Source organism: Ahaetulla prasina, chromosome 8, assembly GCF_028640845.1.
Source record: "Ahaetulla prasina isolate Xishuangbanna chromosome 8, ASM2864084v1, whole genome shotgun sequence".
Classification (NCBI taxonomy): domain Eukaryota; kingdom Metazoa; phylum Chordata; class Lepidosauria; order Squamata; family Colubridae; genus Ahaetulla; species Ahaetulla prasina.
Genome location: NC_080546.1, coordinates 78,066,449 through 78,082,299, shown reverse-complemented (window position 1 = coordinate 78,082,299; position 15,851 = coordinate 78,066,449). Strand labels below are relative to the sequence as shown.

The following is a 15,851-nucleotide window of genomic DNA, read 5'->3' as shown; positions in this document are numbered from 1 at the left end:
ATCCACATAACCTAGCACCCTGGGTTTTCCCCATCCAAAGGAACATTAAAGTCCCTTCCCCTGCACCCACAAGTCCATCACGTGGTCCAATCAATCAACTGCCCCAACTGGAGCTGTGTCCTAGTCACACCTCTCCAGGTGCAGGCTGAACGTCCTTGACTCCTAGAGAAAAGAATGTTATTTTGGCTATCTATCTCTACCCACTCCATGCAACCCACCTCCCACATCAGGCCTATGCACTAAATCTGGCGGCCCTGAAGATTCCAAGAGAAAGATGGTCTCCAGGGCTGACATATCGCTTATGACGATATGTCCGCCCTGGAGATATGTCAGGGACGATTAAGCAACCCCCCCAAAAAAAGGAGGGTAATTGTGACAATGTGATTGAAGTATCACTACTTCCCATCAGTGGTGTTGTGCCTCGCCTGCCCTCCTGTCCTCAGCCGGGCCCCTCCCATCTCCTGCTATCTGAGCCAGAGATTGATAGTGAAGAAGAATGGCCTGGCATGCCTCCAGCCCCCAGCCCTGGCACCATGCCCGGACAGACTGAGCAAACAAAGCTCCCTACAGCGTGTGAGCATGAAGCCAGCCACGAGCTAGAATTGCCGGCAGCTGAGCAGGAGGACGAAAAGTGGACAGATCCCCACTTCCGGAGAATGGAGAGGCGACGTCAGCAAAAGGAAGGGAGGGGCAGGCCTGGATAAGTGCTGAGTCATGGAGCCACACCCCATGGCCTATATAAAGGATCTGCTTTCTGGCATTCTTTGAGTCAGGCAAAGTCTAATCTGGTTGCTGAAGTCACACCTTGGATTCCTGCGTGCCCTGAGAACTCTGACAGGACTTTGGCAAAGCTGCAGAGGCTTCGTGGCCACGCTTGATACAGACTTCCCAGACCCGGCCATCAGAGGAGGAGTGGGACACGACAAGTGGTGGGATTCAGCTGGTTCTCTCTAGATCGCGCGAACCAGTAGTGGCGACTGCGGGAGGCTCCGCTCACTCACCCGAATGTAATGTGCCACTACTGCGCATGCGCAGACGGCTGTGCACATGCGCAGAGGTAGCATGTGTGCTCGTTTTAGTGAACCGGTAGGGAAGGTAAATGAATCCCACCTCTGTGGTACATGTCATGCTCACAACACACGTTTGCAAAGTGCAGATGCTCCAGTCAGGTGCTAGAATATGGTGTGGGGGAGAGAAGCAAACTTCATTAATGAATTAATTAATAGCAATGCTGCTCCCTGAGCTCAGAGACTGAGTAGGTGTGGGGTAAGGATAGGTGAACCTTACCCAGGGGGTAAGATTACTGCCCCTTTCGGTTCTTTTGATTCAAATCTAATAATCACTATATCCCACTGATTATTCAACTTTGTGTAGGAAACCCTATTTTTTTTTCTTTTATGCTATATTTTATGTAACTTCATAATTATTCTCAAGTGTACCCAATGTACCCATATTTTCGCTTGCGGGTATTTCCTCACCCCTGGGATTACATAAAGCACGAACTGCATTCATTGCTCCAGGTGCTGGAAGAAAGCAGCATATAAAGGCTCCTTGTTGCCAGAATTAATATTGTCAGCCCGGTACTTTTCGCTGCTGGAGAACATGGAACCCACTGTCGAATCTGTGAAAAGGTTTTTGTTTCCCCGACCGGTTAAAACGAGACATCTTGCTGTGGCGAAAGAAACAGCGATTAATATAAATGATTCCTTTTGGCTTTGCCGGTTCAAGTTCAGGCCCGATCTCTGATTTCTTTTAGCTGCTTGTGTGTGTGTGTGTGTGTGTGTGTGTGTGTGTGTGTGTATTATAATAATAATAATAATAATAATAATAATAATAATAATAATAATAATAATAATAATAATTGCTGCATGTATGGATTGGAGACAGACACCCACTATGAAGATGTAGCACAACCACAAACACGAAGCCAAACAACAGCAATGCAGCTCACCAGCTCAAATCCCCCTGCAACACAGACTAATCTGAGCACAACCAAGCCGCCACCCAAACAGGACACACCCCCATCCAATCAGAGCACAAAAAAAACCCCATCCAATCAGAGCACAGCCAAGCTCCCACCCAATCAGTTCAAACCCCCACTAGCAGTTAAAAAGGAAGAAACAGCTGCAATCACACATTGCTCCCAGAAGCACGAAGCTGAAGCCTAAAGATGACGAATGAGACTTTGTCGAAACGTCGCCAAGACACTTCCAATTTTACGCGGGAGAAAACCCGAATAACCAAAGACCTACATACAAACACCCGCGAAAACCTCAGAAAACACACACACACACACACACACACACACACACTTAAACACACACACAGACATAATCTTAAACAGAAACATTTGTGTTATCAAACAGAGACACATTTCCGGGTGCAACCAGAAGAGAGATTCCTTTCTAACAACATGGTTCACCCAAATGTTCCGATGCTATTTGATGTAAAGGGGCATCCATAGAAGGGTGTGTATGTGTGTGCAGGGGTGGGCTTCAAAAATTTTAGCAAGGGGTTCTCTACCGTGGCGGGTGTAGGTGGAATTTTTGCCCTCCCCGGGCTCCAGAGCCGGAGTAAAATGTAAAATTTGTTACTACGGGTTCTGTGGGCGTGGCTTGGTGGTGGTGGTGGTGGTAATGTGACTGGGTAGGCGTGGCCAACTTTTCTTTTTTCTTTTTACTTTTAAAAGCATTTTTTCTACAACCTCTTCAGCCGAAGAGGTTGTAAAAAAATGCTTTTAAAAGCCTGTGATGATCAGGCAACTCAGCTGGGATCGCCAGAGGGAAAAAAGCTTTTAAAGGGTTCTGACGATCCCAGCTGAGTTGCCTGATTGCCAGAATGTCTTAAAAGCATTTTTTTTACAACCTCTTCAGCCAAAGAGCTTGTAGAAAACATGCTTTTAAAGCAAGGGTCTCCAACCTTGGCAACTTGAAGACTTGTGGACTTGAACTCCCAGAGTCCCGGTGTTTGGAGGCCGTGCGGGTCTGGATGGGGAGGAACGGGCTCCGACTCAATCCCTCCAAGACCGAGTGGCTGTGGATGCCGGTGTCCCGGTAAGTCAGCTGGTTCCATCGCTTGCTGTTGGTGCAGAGTCATTGGCCCCTATGGAGAGGGTTCGCAACTTGGGTGTTCTCCTGGATGCTCGGCTGTTGTTAGAAGATCACTTGACGGCTGTTGCCAGGGGAGCCTTTTGTCAGGTACGCCTGTTCGCCAGTTGCACCCCTTCATAGACCTGGATGCCTTGTGCACGGTCACTCACGCTCTCGTCACTTCCCACCTGGACTACTGTAACGCTGTCTACATGGGGCTCCCCTTGAAGGGCACTTGGAGGCTTCAACTGGTCCAGAATGTGGCTGCGCGAACACCTCTCCTGCGCAGGCTGCACTGGTTGCCGGTGGTCTTCCGGGTGCAATTCAAGGTGTTGGTAACCACCTTTAAAGCGCTCCATGGCTTAGGACCAGATTATTTACGGGATCGCCTGCTGCCACCGATAGCCTCCCATCGACTTGTGCGCTCCCACAGGGAGGGTCTCCTCAGGGTGCCATCAGCCAAACAATGTCGGCTGGCAACCCCCAGGGGGAGAGCTTTCTCTGTGGGGGCTCCTACCCTCTGGAATGAGCTTCCTCCGGGGTTACGATCACTCCCCGACCTCCAGACCTTCTGACGCAAGCTCAAGACCCTCCTGTTTCATCGCGCAGGGCTAGCCTAATGTGTTGTGTTTTAACTGGGGTTTTAACTGGGCCCAGGGTAGGGGTGGGGGGGTGGCGGTTGTAATTAGAGAGAGTCTGGAACCGAGGGAGACCACTGTACCTCAGATTGCCGGTTGTGAATCCCTCTTTGTGAGATGGGGCCATAGGTGTCAGATGGGCTTGCTGGTCGCGTACCTGGCTCCTTGCTGCGTGACAGCTGCCCTGCCCGAGCTCCTGGAAGTGCTTGCTGGGGTGGCAGTTGAGACCCCCAGACTTTTAGTCATGGGGGACTTTAACTTGCCATCTTCCGGCTCGTCATCGACAGCAGCTCGGGAGTTCACGGCTTCCGTGACAGCCTTGGACCTGACTCAAGTAGTTGATGGCCCTACTCACATTGGGGTGGCACACTGGACTTGATTTTTATCTCTGGTCAGTGGTTGAGAGATCTGGACTTGAAGGAAATAGTCATTGAACCTTTGTCATGGTCAGATCACTCTCTCCTTCGCCTGGACTTTCTGACCGCCATTCAACACCGCGGGAGGCGGAGCCGTCGTTGGTTCCGTCCCAGGCGCCTGATGGACCCGGAGAGGTTCGGACGGAGCTTGGGCCATTTCCTGAGGGTCTGGCTCACGGCACGGCTGAGGAACTTGTTGCGGCCTGGGAGCGGGCGCGGCGGGGCCTTAGACCGTGTCGTGCCTTTGCGGCCTCTGACCCGCGCAGGTCCCAACCGGCTCCTTGGTTCTCCGAGGAGCTGAGGGGATGAAGCGCGGAGAAGGCGCCTAGAGAGTTCCTGGAGGTCTAGCCGTTCAGAGGCTGATCGGACACTAGTGAAGTCCTATACTAGGCTTACCTAGTGGCATTGAGGAAGCGGCGTTGCTCGCCTCCTCCCTCATTGCATCGGCAGATAACCGCCCAGCCGCCCTGTTTGGGTGACTCGTTCCCTCCTTCACCAGGGGCGGGATGACCCGCTGCAGGGACGTGCTGAGGAGTTTAACGGTTATCTATACGATAAAATCGTTCAGCTTGACGGTTTGGACCAAGATTGCGGTGACTCAGGTGAGACGTCTGAGGGTGGTCTTGGTGACATTGTTTGGGATGAGTTTGACCCTGTGGCTCCGAGGACATGGACAGGTTGTTGGGAGGTTGAATGCCACCACGTGTTTACTGGACCCGTGCCCTCCTGGCTGGTGCTGGCCACTCAGGAGGTGACACGAGGCTGGCTCCAGGCGATTACGAGTGCTTCTTTGGTGGAGGGTGTCTTTCCGGCCGCCTTGAAAGAGGCGGTGGTGAGGCCCCTCCTCAAGAAGCCTTCCCTGGACCCGGCTGTTTTAGGTAATTATCGTCCGGTCTCCAACCTTCGCTTGGCGAAGGTTGTAGAAATATGGTGGCATATCAGTTTCCCTTACACCTGGATGAAACTGTCTATCTAGACCCGTTCCAGTCCGGTTTCCGGCCCGGTTACAGCACGGAGACGGCTTTGGTCGCGTTGGTGGATGATCTCTGGAGGGCCAGGGATAGGGGTTGTTCCTCTGCCCTGGTCCTATTAGACCTCTCAGCGGCTTTTGATACCATCGACCATGGTATCCTGCTGCGCCGGTTGGAGGGATTGGGAGTGGGAGGCACCGTTTATCGGTGGTTCTCCTCCTATCTCTCCGATCGATCGCAGACGGTGTTGACAGGGGGGCAGAGGTCGGCTCCGAGGCGCCTCACCTGTGGGGTGCCGCAGGGGTCGATTCTCTCGCCCCTTCTGTTCAACATCTATATGAAGCCGCTGGGTGAGATCATCAGTGGCTTCGGTGTGAGGTACCAGCTGTACGCAGATGACACCCAGCTGTACTTTTCCACACCGGGCCACCCCAACAAAGCTATCGAAGTGCTGTCCCGGTGTCTGGAAGCCGTACGGGTCTGGATGGGGAGAAACAGGCTCAAGCTCAATCCCTCCAAGACAGAGTGGCTGTGGATGCTGGCATCCCGGTACAGTCAGCTGAGTCCACGGCTGACTGTTGGAGGCGAGTCATTGGTCCCGATGGAGAGGGTGCGCAACTTGGGCGTCCTCCTGGAAGATCATTTGACGGCCGTCTCCAGGAGAGCGTTTTACCAGGTTCGCCTGGTGCGCCAGTTGCGCCCCTTTCTAGACCGGGATGCCCTATGCACGGTCACTCACACCCTCGTGACGTCTCGCCTGGATTATTGCAATGCTCTCTACATGGGGCTCCCCTTGAAGGGCATCCGGAGGCTGCAGTTAGTCCAGAATGCGGCTGCGCAGGTGATAGAGGGAGCCCCTCGTGGCTCCCGTATGACACCTATCCTGCGCAGACTGCACTGGCTACCTGTGGCCTTCCGGGTGCGCTTCAAGGTGTTGGTAACCACCTTTAAAGCGCTCCATGGCATAGGGCCGGGTTACTTACGGGACCGCCTGCTGCTACCGAATACCTCTCACCGACCCGTGCGCTCTCACAGAGAGGGACTCCTCAGGGTGCCGTCAGCCAAACAATGTCGGCTGGCGACCCCCAGGAGAGCTTTTACCAGGTTCGCCTGGTGCGCCAGTTGCGCCTTTCTAGACCGGGATGCCCTATGCACGGTCACCACGCCTCGTGACGCCTCGCCTGGATTACTGCAATGCTCTCTACATGGGGCTCCCTTGAAGGGCATCCGGAGGCTGCAGTTAGTCCAGAATGCGGCTGCGCGGGTGATAGAGGGAGCCCCTCGTGGCTCCCGTATGACACCTATCCTGCGCAGACTGCACTGGCTACCTGTGGCCTTCCGGGTGCGCTTCAAGGTGTTGGTAACCATGGCATAGGGCCGGGTTACTTACGGGACCGCCTACTGCTACCGAATACCTCCCACCGACCCGTGCGCTCTCACAGAGAGGGACTCCTCAGGGTGCCGTCAGCGAGGCAATGTCCTCTGGCGACGCCCAGGGGAAGGGCCTTCTCTGTGGGGGCTCCCACCCTCTGGAACGAACTACCCCCAGGACTTCTTCAACTTCCGGACCTCCGAGCCTTCCGTCGCGAGCTTAAAACACACTTATTCATCTGCGCAGGACTGGACTAGATTTTAAATTTATTGGTTTTAAATGGGTTTTATTATTTATATTGTTTTAACAATTCGGCCTTTTTAGAATAAGTTTTTTAATTCTTATTTTAATCTGTATTTATATGTTTTTATTTGCCTGGGAACCGCCCTGAGTCCTTTGGGAGATAGGGCGGTATACAAATGTGATCAATAAATAAATAAATAAATAAAAATAAATATTATTTGATTTTAATAACTTAATTTTAATTGTTAGCCAAAATTTAATCAGATTTTTATAGTGTTTTTAATTTATCTCTATATATTGTATGAATTCTGTTTTACGTTGGCTGTGAACCGCCCTGAGTCCTTCGGGAGAAGGGCAGTATAGAAATTTAATAAATGAATGAATGAAATGAGTTCCTCAGCCAGCTTTGCTTTGCTTGATTGTAAATCAAGGACTCTCTGTAAAATGTACTATATAGAGCAGGGGTCTCCAACCTTGGCAACTTGAAGACTTGTGGACTTCAACTCCCAGAATCCCTCAGCCAGCAAAGCAAACCTGTCAAGGTTGGAGACCCCTGCTTTACAGCTCTCTCTAAGCGGTTTACATTGTCAACATATTGCCCCTCACAATCTGGATCCTCATTTTATCAACCTCGGAAGGATGGAAGGCTGAGTCAACCTTGAGCTAGTGGGAATCGAACTGCTGGACGTGGGCAATGAGTTAGCCTGCAATACTTCATTCTAACCACTGTTGCCGCCAATAGCTCTTCTTGGCTTGCTTCTTCCAGAGTTAAGCAGAATCAGAGTTTGTTAATATTTGAATGAGGAGTAAGTAACTGAGTTATAACTAAAGAAAAAAAAAGGGAAGCTCAGAACATCCCCAGAAATGGGCACCAAGCCACTTCCATGTATTGTTGCCAATAATATGGATGGATCCAGGGGTGGGCTTCAAAAAGTTTAGCAAGGGGTTCTCTGCCTGGTTGCTGGGTGGGCGTGGCCATGGTGGGCGTGGCCTAGCTGGCCTCCTGCATCACGGCAGGGGGTGTTTCCTCCCCCAGGCTCCGGAGGCTTTCCTTATGCCTCCAGGGAGGGCCAAAATGGCCTCCCCAGGCTCCGGAGGCTCTCTGGAAGGCCCCATTCTGACCTTCCTGAACTTCCAGTAGGCCCATTTTTCGCCCTTCCCAAGCTTCTGTGCGCGCCCTGCACTTACCTGCATCCAAAACGGGCGGCGTGGGGACTCCTGGGAGGGGAGGGGTGGGAAGGGCGGGGCCAGCCAGGAGTGGGATTTGGGAGTTCTCCAAACTGCACAGAATCTTAGCTAGAGGTTTTCCCAAACCCCTGCGAACCCCCAGCAGCCCACCCCTGGATGGATCCGTCCAGTCAAGCTAACATCCAGCACCATTTTTAGAAGTCATCTTTCAAGATTGTCAATTAAATTAGTGCTCCTGCAATATGCATATACAAGAAACAATGATTGGTTCACCAATCAAAGCTTTTGAGCTCTGTTTCTTGCATGAAGGGAGAAAAAAAGAGATCAGGTAAACCCCAAGCTGTGTTTTTATATCCCATCAGAACATCGTTAAAGTGACATGAGATCATGTAATACTGACTTTTCTTGTGTTATTGAGGCAATTACTTCAAAGTGCTATAGCACTTTATGTCTTTTGCTAATGGGAACTATGGTTATCTTTCTGATATGCGTTTGCCATATCTTTTTTTTTTTTTTAAAATGTATCTTTGTATTCAATGTACTTAGGAACAACTTAGTTCATTTAATTCTGCCATAAAACTTTTCACAATGTTAAGAGTATTTTTGCCCCTTAAAAGATGGTTGGAGAATGCCTCTGTATTATCTGTGTTTGCAAATAATGTTCCCTGCCTGAAGACTGGGCCCGAAGTGTATTTTCGTGGGTGTTATTTGTGGTGATCGTTGAAAGGATGATATTAAATTAGTAATCCATTTAGTGGCAGGCTGGTTTGTATCTTCCAGCTTTCCAGAATCATTGCAATGGCCACCAGTTTGTATTACTGTGGTATGGAATTCCAGATAAGAAAATAAAAACATCGACAGGTATTTTATGGGCCTGGGGAGAAAGGAGACGCAGACGGCCATCTGCCCAACTTGCTTGAGGTCTCAGAATAGTAGGCGCTTGTGTTGTTACATTACGGATGCTAACATGTCGAGGGCTGTTGTCATGTAGCACAAGTGTGCCAGTCAAAGAGTCCAATTTGTGCTTAAATTGGAGAGCTTTTTACCAGGTTCGCCTGGTTGCGCCCCTTTCTAGACCGGGATGCCCTATGCACGGTCATTCACGCTCTCGTGACGTCTCGTCTGGATTACTGCAATGCTCTCTACATGGGGCTCCCCTTGAGGAGCACCCGGAGGCTCCAGTTAGTTCAGAATGTGGCTGCGCGGGTGATAGAGGGAGCCCCTCGTGGCTCCCATGTGACACCTCTCCTACGCAGACTGCACTGGCTACCTGTGGCCTTCCGGGTGCGCTTCAAGGTTCTGGTAACTATCTTCAAAGTGCTCCATGGCATAGGGCCGGGTTACTTATGGGACCGTCTGCTGCTACCGAATACCATTCACCGACCCGTGCGCTCTCACAGAGAGGGACTCCTCAGGGTGCCGTCGGCCAGGCAGTGCCGGCTGGCGACACCCAGGGGAAGGGCCTTCTCTGTGGGGGCCCCCACCCTCTGGAACGAACTTCCCCCAGGACTCCGCCAACTTCCTGACCTTCGAACCTTTCACCGCGAGCTTAAGACACATCTATTTATCTGCGCAGGACTGGATTCAAATTTTTAAATTTGAATTGGTTTTAATGGGGATTTTATTATGTGTATTGTTATTTTTAATTATTGGGCCATTTGTAATAAGTTTTTTAATGGATGTTTTATTTTGTATTTATATGTATATTTTATCTGGCTGTGAACCGCCCTGAGTCCCTAGGGAGATAGGGCGGTATAAAAATACGAAAAATAAATAAATAAATAAATGGCAAGACTTATTATCATGGCAAGTGACTCAGGAGTGTCTTGCCTACATTAAGTACAACTGCCTCCTTCGTGTGTTTGTCCACCGTAGAACAAAAGTTAATCCATTCCTGCGCTCTCCCTTCCTCCGCTTCCAAGTATAGGTTATAGCAGGGGTCTCCAACCTTGGCAATTTTAAGACTTGTGGACTTCAACTCCCAGAATTCCTCAGCCTGCAACTTAAAGTTGCTAAGGTTGAAAAACATTGCCTGGGATTGTCAGGGATCTAAAACATGTTCATATATCTTATTGCTTCAAGTATTATCCTGTGTTGTGTGCAAGTGTGTGTGTGTGTGCATACAGATAGTCCTTGACTTACAACCACAATTGGGCCCAGAATTTCTCTTGCTAAGCGAAACGGTTGTTAAGTGAATTTTGCACCATTTTACGACCTTTCTTGCCACAGTTGTTAAGTGACTCGCTTCCGTTGTTAACTTAGTAACACGGTTGTTAAGTAAATTTGTCTTCCCCATTGACTTTGCTTCAGAAGACTGCAAAAGGTGATCACATGACCCCAGGACACTGCAACCATAATAAATATGAGTCACTTGCCAAGCGTCTGAATTTTGGTCACATGACCGTGGAGATGCGGCAACGGTCGTAAGTGTGAAAAATTTATTTATTTATTTATTTATTTTATTAGATTTTTTATACCGCCCTTCTCCCGAAGGACTCAGGGCGGTGTACAGCCGGAATAAAATACAGAATATATACAATTAAAAGAAATTAAAAGAAACTATTAATAAACGGCCGATAATTTAAAAAATGGCCATAAGTCACATTTTTTAATGCCATCGTAACTTCGAGTGGTCACAAATGAACTAAGTGAACTATTACCGGTAGTCCTCAACATATGACCACAATTGAGCCCAAAATTTATGTTGCCAAGTGAGACAATTGTTAAGTGAATCTTGCTCCATTTTTTTTGACACATTTCCTAAGTTGTTAAATTAGTAGCATGGCTGTTACGTGAATCTGGCTTCCCCATTGGTTTTGCTTGTCAGAAGATCATAAAAGGGGACCACATGACCCCGGAACACTGCAGCCGTCATAAGTGTGAGTCACTTGTCACTTGTCAGTGTATATCATGTGACCATGGGGGGGATGCTGCAACAGTCATAAGTGTGAGTCACTTGTTACTTGTCAGTGTACATCATGTGACCATGGGGGAGGCTGCAACGGTCATAGGTGTGAAAAATGGTCATAACTTCATTGTGCCGTTGTAACTTCGAATGGTCGCTCAGTGACCTGTTGTAAGTCAAGGACCACCTGTACTTGAATGCTCATCTGTTCAAAACCATACGTGCAGCTGTGATTTCTGTATCTGTGCCTTTTGTGTATTTGTGTGAAGTGGATATGCATGAAAGATGAGAGAGCTATGGACCCCATTCAGAGGAAGCGATAGAGGGAGCAGGACTTCTTGTGGAAAATTTCAGGTCAGGTGGCATTTGGGGAAAAAAACGCAGAGCAGAGATAGCCAAGAAGACACAACAGAAGCTTCTCAAAACAAGAGAGAGCCACTCCCAACTTGGCACATTTCACCGTTTCCTCCTCCAGTTCATATGGGAGCTAGCTTTTGTTTTGAGAACTAGCCTTTGTTGAGATAGCATGCCCAAATCTTGTTGGAAATAATAAACTTTTATGGGAAAGATTGGAGTTTGGAGTCATCATCTAGATCAGGGCTCTCCAACCTTGGCAACTTTAAGACTTGTGGACTTCAACTCCCAGAATACCTCAGCCAGCAAAGCTTTGGAATTCTGGGAGTTGAAGTCCACAAGTCTTAAAGTTGCCGAGGTTGGAGACCCCTGATCAAGAACAGGGATGGGGAACAATGACCCTTTTAGGACCTGTGGACTCCGGCTCCCAGAATTCCATGCTGGCTTGGGAATTTTTATTTATTTATTTTATTTATTTATTTATTTTATCACAACAGTATATATAAGCATAAGCATGAAAATAACTACATAATATATAAGCATATATATAAGCATAAGTATGTAATAACTATATTAATTGGATACAACCAAAGGGAACATTAGGACAGGAACGGTAGGCATGTTTGTGCTCTTATGAACGCCCCTTACAGACCTCTTAGGAATGGGGTGAGGTCAATAGTAGACAGTTTTTGGTTAAAGCTTTGGGGATTTTGAGAAGAGACCACAGAGTCAGGTAGTGTGTTCCAAGCGTTAACAACTCTGTTACAGAAGTCATATTCATACAGAAGTCATATTCTGGGAGTCGAAGTCCACAGGTCGTAAAGAGGCCATCATTCCTCACCCGTGATCTAGAACAAATGTTTGCTGTGGGCTTCACTCCTCCTCAATCTGAGACCGAATCTGTGAACTTAGATGCTGACTTGGTTTGTGTGGATGTGTGTAAACGGACCATTTCATTCAGAAAATGAGCAGTAACAAGTTGCAAGCCCACATTTCGCTGTATCAATATGGAGTCCCTGATCCAATCATGCTGGGGTGGGTGGGAAAGAAGAACATAAAATTCCTCCATACAATCTTCCAGGTGACGGTCCTTGCAGGCGAATTCAATTCCGATTCTGGGCGTGCAATTATCCTGGAGCAATGATGGAGGAATTTGTAATTGCTTTTATGTGAGTTGAGGATCCTGTTTGGGACTGCCATTGTCAAAGCGCTTGTGCAGAAGACCAGAATATCTCTCTCTCTCTCTCTCTCTCTCTCTCTCTGTATGTGTGTGTGTGTGTGTGTGTGTGTGTGTGTGTGTGTGTGTGTGTGTGAATGGCATTATTTGAGACTGGGAAAAGGAATGATTGGCTCAAACAGTGTAAGAATTTAAAGAAAAATAAAAAGGGACTCAATATAGAATAAAACTGGAACATTAAAGAGATGAGAATATACAAATATGAGATTTTTTTGAAATAATGAAAGCTAGCTTGTTTTATATTTTTTTCTTTTTCCCCCCACAAGATTAAGAATAACAACCTTAAAAATGTTAATTGCAATGTAATGAGATGATTGTTGTCGATGCTATAGAGATTGAAAAAGAAAATAGTAAATGGGAATATAGGGTTTCAATACAAATGGAAGAGATAAAAGAGGGGGCAAAAAAAATAGGGATAGATTTGATTAATCTAGATTTAAACTCGGGACGGAGGGTTAGCCTAGAATTTTTTTTTAGAGAAATGCTAATAGTTTTTTGTTTTTTTTTACATTTATATCCCGCCCTTCTCTGAAGACTCAGGGCGGCTTACAGTGTGTAAGGCAATAGTCTCATTCTATTTGTATATTTACAAAGTCAACTTATTGCCCCCCCAACATTCTGGGTCCTCATTTTACCTACCTTATAAAGGATGGAAGGCTGAGTCAACCTTGGACCTGGTGGGACTAGAACCTGCAGTAATTGCAGGCAGCTGTGTTTTAATAACAGGCTTCTTACAGCCTGAGACACACCGCGGCCCTATATATAGTGAATAGTGAAATTAAAAAGGGGGGAAGGGAAATATATCGATAAAATATACAAGAAGGTGGGGGGAAATTGATTTAGATGTGATTATATACTTGGCTGATATTTTGTTCAAAAAAATATTGTACGTGGTTTGTTTTAAAAATAAAAAAAATCCAAAAAAAAAAGAAGAAGAATTACCACTCTAAACTAGAGCAAGCAAGGTGTGATTATAGTCGCTAACTTTTCAGTTTATATTTCTGCCCCACACTTGAAAAAGTGGGTGTAAAAGCTACCATTTTTCCTTAGTAATACTCCATCTGGGTGTGCAAAGATTTGGAAAATAGGTAGTCCTCGAACTTACAACAGCTCATTCAGCGACCGTTCGAAGTTACAAGGGCACTGAAAAAAAGTTAACTTATGGCCATTTTTTCACACTTACGACCATTTCAGCATCCCCATGGTATGCGATCAAAATTCAGACACTTGGCAACTGGCTCATCTTTATGATGGGGTCATGTAATCCTGTTTTGTGACCTTCTGGCAAACAAAGTCAACGGGGAAACGAGATTCGTTTAACAACTGTGTTGCTAACTTAACATCTGCAGGTGATTCACTTAGCAACGGTGGTAGAGGTGGGTTTCAGCAGGTTCTGACCAGTTCTGGAGAACTGGTAGCGGAAATTTTGACTGGCTCCGCCCCCATCTATTCTCTGCCTCCCAAGTCCCAGCTTATCAGGAAAAAATGGAGATTTTGCAGTAACCTTCCCCTGGATTGGGGAGGGAATGGAGATTTTGTAGTATCCTCCCTCTGGAGTGGGATGGGAAAATGAGATTTTATTTATTTATTTATTTATTTATTATTTATTTATTTATTAATTAAACTTTTATACCGCCCTTCTCCCGAAGGACTCAGGGCGGTGTACAGCCTGCATTAAAACAATTTATATACACACTAAAATAACAATTAAAAAACTTATTCCATAAAGGCCAAAATTAAAACCGTCCAATTGACCATATAAAATACCCAATAAAATACAATTAAAATTTAAAATTTAAAAATTTAAAAATTTAGCGTTTAAAAATCAGGCCAGTCCCGCTTGGATAAATAAATAAGTTTTCAGTTCCCGGCGAAAGGTCCGAAGGTCAGACAATTGGCGTAAACTGGGGGGAAGTTCGTTCGTTTATAAAACCCTTCCCCTGCCACGCTCACCAAACCATGCCCACCAAGCCACGCCATGCCCACCAAGCCACACCCACAGAACGGGTAGTAAAAAAATTTGAAACCCATCAAACGGTGGCAAGAAAAGCCATAAAAACGAAGTCATAAAACTGACTTCACAAATGTCTCAGTTAGCACCATAGATTTTGGGCTCAGTTGTGGTCGTAAGTCGAGGACTGTATGTTGGAGAAGAAAGCTGAAGGCAGTAAAAAAGCAAGTTTTCTGCCCGGTCGTTGTTTAATTTCAATATCACCATCCCTTCCCTAGTGATCCACTAAGCCTCCAGCTGCAATGATTTTTTTTTTCCCATTTGAGAGAAGAAAAAGAAAGAGAAAGGAGATAATGCTGGAAATAAATTTTTTAAAAAGCAGAAGAAGAGGTGCCATGAAAGAATCAGAGGGCCTGAAAAGGAGGAGGTGGGGCCCCACCCATTTTGGGCTTCCTCTTCCCAACCAAATTTTTCCCAAGGGAAAGTAGCTGTTATCAGAAAAATTAAAGCCCAAACACAGCCTCAAAAATCTAAGGTGGGGATGAGCTCATCCAGCTTTCTTCACCAAGCCCATAATTTGCATATGAACAAAGACAAAACAGATGTGTCTCTTTCCAATGAATGCCGTTTGGCAGTCTGTTACCCTTCATTAAAAAAAAAAATCTATATATTGTTACACATAAAGCAATTAATTCCCCTCCCGCCCATTCTTAGAACTGTTCTTGTGTTACCCAAAAGTACCATGTTCTGTCCATCCATTTAAACCAGTGGTCACCAACTGGTGGTCCGTGGACCACCGGTGGTCCGTGAGAAAATTTTGGTGGCTCCGCAGAAAAATTATTTGCATTTTTTTATATTGCACTAAATCAGGGGTCCTCAAACTATGGTCCCTGGGCTGGATACATGCAATGAATGGTTGTTAGAGAGTTTCCCCCTTTGGGGTCTTTTTGTGTGGGTCGGAGGGGGCAGAAATTCCTACTGGAGGTGGGCTAGAACGAAGAGCCACTGGTGGCGAAGAGCCAGAGGACCTTGTTCTAGTGGGACTGCCTCATGGCCTGGAATTGGCTGACCATCTCAGCCCACTGAGCCTCCAGGTGCCGGTACCTGGCCTTGCACTCCCGCAGGTCATTCCTCTCCTTGGAAAGCCTATGCTCCTAGTCCTCAGTGAGGTGCTTCTGCTGGGCCTCCTTCTTGGTCAGATCCAATTTGAACTGAGCCAGCTGTTTTGCCAACTCTTTTCTCGTGGTGGCTGCTTAGCTCCAACAACTGCTTCCTGTTGGGGCCCTAAGGAGCCTGGGGAGGCAAGGAATGGCTGGGAAGGGAGGGCTAGTAGAGGCTGGCAAGGCGCCCCTCCACGTGAGTGACATCGAGTTGGCCACACCCACCCAGTCACATGACAACCTAGCCACCCCCACCCAGCCGGTCATTAGGCAGACCATATTAGTGGTCCGCAGGATTTAAAATTATGAATTTAGTGGTCCCTGAGG

At 47.2% G+C, this 15,851-nt stretch overlaps 1 protein-coding gene across 4 annotated transcripts in view; it reads left to right on the top strand.

Annotated features, from left to right (window-relative positions):
- Positions 1–15,851, top strand: part of CRACD (capping protein inhibiting regulator of actin dynamics) — a 181,301-nt gene that overhangs the window by 77,658 nt on the left and 87,792 nt on the right. The window lies entirely within an intron of this gene.